The following is a 5,066-nucleotide window of genomic DNA, read 5'->3' as shown; positions in this document are numbered from 1 at the left end:
GAGAGAAGGGACGTCGAGCAAGACAAGGAGCCCTCTCAGCAGCAGGTAGCACCCGGAGAAGTGCCAGAAACAGGCACTATGAGGATGCGTGAAACAGTGCTCACCCGAAGTCGCACAAAGGAGTCCCACGTCGCTGGGTCCAACTTAGAAAGTCGTGCAATGCAGGTTAGAGTGCCGTGGACCCAGGCTTGGCTGTGCACAAAGGATTTCCGCTGGAAGTGCACAGGGGCCGGAGTAGCTGCAAAAGTCACGGTTCCCAGCAATGCAGCCCAGCGAGGTGAGGCAAAGACTTACCTCCACCAAACTTGGACTGAAGAGTCACTGGACTGTGGGGGTCACTTGGACATAGTCGCTGGATTCGAGGGACCTCGCTCGTCGTGCTGAGAGGAGACCCAAGGGACCAGTAATGCAGCTTTTTGGTGCCTGCGGTTGCAGGGGGAAGATTCCGTCGACCCACGGGAGATTTCATCGGAGCTTCTGGTGCAGAGAGGAGGCAGACTACCCCCACAGCATGCACAAGCAGGAAAACAGTCGAGAAGGCGGCAGGATCAGCGTTACAGAGTTGCAGTAGTCGTCTTTGCTACTATGTTGCAGGTTTGCAGGCTTCCAGCGCGATCAGCAGTCGATTCCTTGGCAGAAGGTGAAGAGAGAGATGCAGAGGAACTCGGCTGAGCTCTTGCATTCGTTATCTAAAGTTTCCCCAGAGACAGAGACACTAAATAGCCAGAAAAGAGGGTTTGGCTACTTAGGAGAGAGGATAGGCTAGCAACACCTGAAGGAGCCTATCACAAGGAGTCTCTGACGTCACCTGGTGGCACTGGCCACTCAGAGCAGTCCAGTGTACCAGCAGCACCTCTGTTTCCAAGATGGCAGAGGTCTGGAGCACACTGGAGGAGCTCTGGACACCTCCCAGGGGAGGTGCAGGTCAGGGGAGTGGTCACTCCCCTTTCCTTTGTCCAGTTTTGTGCCAGAGCAGGGCTAAGGGGTCCCCTGAACCGGTGTAGACTGGCTTATGCAGAATTGGGCACATCTGTGCCCAAGAAAGCATTTCCAGAGGCTGGGGGAGGCTACTCCTCCCCTGCCTTCACACCATTTTCCAAAGGGAGAGGGTGTAACACCCTCTCTCAGAGGAAGTCCTTTGTTCTGCCATCCTGGGACAAGCCTGGCTTGACCCCAGGGGGGCAGAAACCTGTCTGAGGGGTTGGCAGCAGCAGCAGCTGCAGTGAAACCCCAGGAAAGGCAGTTTGGCAGTACCAGGGCCTGTGCTACAGACCACTGGGATCATGGAATTGTGCCAACAATGCCAGGATGGCATAGAGGGGGCAATTCCATGATCTTAGACATGTTACATGGCCATATTCGGAGTTACCATTGTGAAGCTACATATAGGTAGTGACCTATATGTAGTGCACGCGTGTAATGGTGTCCCCGCACTCACAAAGTTCAGGGAATTGGCTCTGAACAATGTGGGGGCACCTTGGCTAGTGCCAGGGTGCCCTCACACTAAGTAACTTTGCACCTAACCTTTACCAGGTAAAGGTTAGACATATAGGTGACTTATAAGTTACTTAAGTGCAGTGAGAAATGGCTGTGAAATAACGTGGACGTTATTTCACTCAGGCTGCAGTGGCAGGCCTGTGTAAGAATTGTCAGAGCTCCCTATGGGTGGCAAAAGAAATGCTGCAGCCCATAGGGATCTCCTGGAACCCCAATACCCTGGGTACCTCAGTACCATATACTAGGGAATTATAAGGGTGTTCCAGTAAGCCAATGTAAATTGGTAAAATTGGTCACTAGCCTGTTAGTGACAATTTGAAATAAATGAGAGCGCATAACCACTGAGGTTCTGGTTAGCAGAGCCTCAGTGAGACAGTTAGGCACCACACAGGGAACACATACATATAGGCCACAAACTTATGAGCACTGGGGTCTTGACTAGCAGGGTCCCAGTGACACATAACAAACATACTGAAAACATAGGGTTTTCACTATGAGGACTGGGCCCTGGCTAGCAGGATCCCAGTGAGACAGCGAAAACACCCTGACATAAACTCACAAACAGGCCAAAAGTGGGGGTAACAAGGCTAGAAAGAGGCTACTTTCTCACAGGTATGCATTCACACAAGATGGCCATCTGGGCATTTAATGACACATTCTTCCAGTATGACCTGGGATGAATCAGTGCATGATACCTTGGCAGGAGTTACCTTGATTATGGTAATTGCTTTGGAGCAGTTGTTTTATTTTCTAATTCTTTGTGTGGTGATATTACAAACACATGTGTAGCTGCTGGATGAGCGTATTGTTTTTATCTGAGTGAGACACATCAACATGGCAACATACATCCCTGCTGGTTCCAATTTCATCTTTGCCCATTGGGGCAAGTGGGCAGCATTGATCCCCTCCTGCACTGGCACAGTTGAGAATTCTGCATTTATATTTGTTATGTGAGTAGGCACAATGAAATTACTATGTGTCTGCAGACATTGATGTAGCATATGTAGACTGTATGGGTTGGACTGTGTTCCCATACACATCCTATGTGCCTCTGTTCACAGTCTGAAGACTGTGAGTTCACTCTATTGTCCTCCACAAATATGAGGCTGTACAAATGGCTAGATGTACAACACACATACATGCAGTCATTGCCCGTGTTTCATATATACACACCATTTGGATTGTGGTAGGATGTGTGACAGTGAGTAAAATGAACCAGCACACATTCTCACAACATGTCCAAACTGTGCCACATTAATATCTTTATTTGGTGTCCATCTTCCCAATGGGCATTCATTTGGCACAGGTTGCTGACATGCACACATTTTTTTTTCTACACAAGTTTTCCTGCGGTCTTTGGTACACATTGCAACACACTTTTGTTATGGGTCAATCACTATTTGGTGAGATGTGAGTGTTTTGATGTTAACAGTATCTATGAAGCAAGATTTCTTAATCAATGGTAGTGTTCATAAATATATTGCCAATTTTGAACACTTTTATAATAAAGTCCATATAATGGGGTCCACTAAAGCCACAGCAAAAAAAGTCTGGACGTTAATATTTCTCCACCGTGTCCCAGCAATTGTACATTGTGGACTTGGTCCTCATCTTCCTCATCATCCTCACTTGGGCCACATGGTCCTTATTTCCATCGTCCAATGGGACATTGGTGCACATACATATATATTATAATAAGCAGCACACAAGTATGAAAGTACATACCATGGGGGGTGGGGGAGTAGAGCAATCTTTTCCTGACATGCTCAGGCAGCAAAAGTGTGACTTAAAAATTCCAAAGGTCTACTCCACTATGGACCGGGTCCTGCTAAGTACATGGTTGTAGCTCTGCTAACCCCACCATCTGGGGATGTTCGAATGGGGCCATGACCCATGGCTGCAGACCATATTTTTGGTCAGCTGAAGAGACAGAAGAGGAACAATCATTCAGTTATCATGATGGTTGAGGGACCCACATTCAAGTACCTGTCTTTTATGTTTCCTGAATGTCTCATATACATTTCCCCCAGTGAGGGACTTGTGCTGACATTTTTTGGCATACTCACCCTTTCATTTTGGTATGAGTGACTCTGTACTACATATACAAGTATACTGGCATGTATGATACACTTACTATTTGTAATACTTGTGAGTGTCAATGCCATGAACATGTTGTATCTTTCCTGATATGGAGAGTCAGTTACCCATTGAGGAAACACTTCTCTCACACAGTTCTCTATTGTGCTGCTTTGAGACTACTCTTGGCATTTCTGACCTACTACATGTCTGCATTTGCAAAATGTCCATGGTGCAGGTGATGAGGTCCCATTCATTGACAAATATTTGGATGTGACAGTAGTTGTCATAGTTGTTGAGTAGATACTGCTATGGATAGATTTGAGAGTGCATGTCAATGTGGTACATCATTGTCTACACATGGCAGTGCACTGTGTCCACTATGTAGACGGAACACAAGGGGAGAGATTTATGGGAGTCTTGCGTCAGTTCAACAAGTAAGCTATCGAGACTGCACTGCCTCACTGAGTAAGATCAGTGTAGGACACAGTTAGGGACATACAGCAGTGTCCCGCTTTTGAAGGCTGCACGACACACAATGGGCAGCATGGCACCAAGCGAGGCACTTTAGCAGCATGGTGAATGTGTGGCTGCATTTCCTGTGAGATGTACTTTGTATATGAGGGTCTACCTTGCTGCAGAGTGTGAACCTTTGGAGGCCTGATAAAGTAGGTCTGTGTGCCCCAAAATAGACCACACATACAATGGCAAAGGTGTATATGATGACTAATGTAAACATCAATGGCCACATGACTAGGAGAGGGCAAAATATTTGACACTTTCTCAGTTTCACTGGTATTGGATATATGAATGCCTCATGACCATGGGAGTAACCTGTGGAGACATAGACAACAGACCTGGAGCCTCTTCCTTGCACACAGTGTTGGAGCACAGCAGTTATATAGTGTTGCATTGGTGAGGATCTTTCCACCATTTCAGGACATACACAGTGGCTTAGCAGGTCTTACCCTGTGTGACTTGCAGGGTTGTATTGCACATGTGCTATGTTATATGGTGCAAGTATGAGGCTGGCAACTCCTACATATGCTCTGTCTCAGTCACCCAACACGAAGATGGCTATTTTATCATACATAATTTACTGTTATGCGCTTGGTCATGTGCTTCAGATGTACTTACCAACTAGTAGGCCATTCCAATGTCTTACACTCTGGAAGTGCTCTTTGGTTATGGAGTGCCTGAAGATGTAGGCATCATGAGCACTCCCAGGGTACTTTGCCAGCACATTGATGAACATCCCCAAATGGTCTACTACTAGTTTCACACTGATGTAATATGTGTCCTTCCTAATGAGGTACAGGTGGGATGCAACTGCAGGAGGCACAAGTTGCACATGTGTGCAGAACATTGCCCCCAACACATGTGGGAATCCAGAAATGGCATAGAAGCCTTGCTTGTTATCCAGTTGTTTCTGCTGTGTGTTGTGGAAGATGAGGTACTGGGGTGTGAGGTTTATTTTAACATCCGGACTGGAG

This window comes from Pleurodeles waltl, chromosome 4_2 (genome assembly GCF_031143425.1).
Source record: "Pleurodeles waltl isolate 20211129_DDA chromosome 4_2, aPleWal1.hap1.20221129, whole genome shotgun sequence".
NCBI classification, from domain to species: Eukaryota; Metazoa; Chordata; class Amphibia; order Caudata; family Salamandridae; genus Pleurodeles; species Pleurodeles waltl.
Note: the sequence above shows the minus strand (reverse complement) of the source record.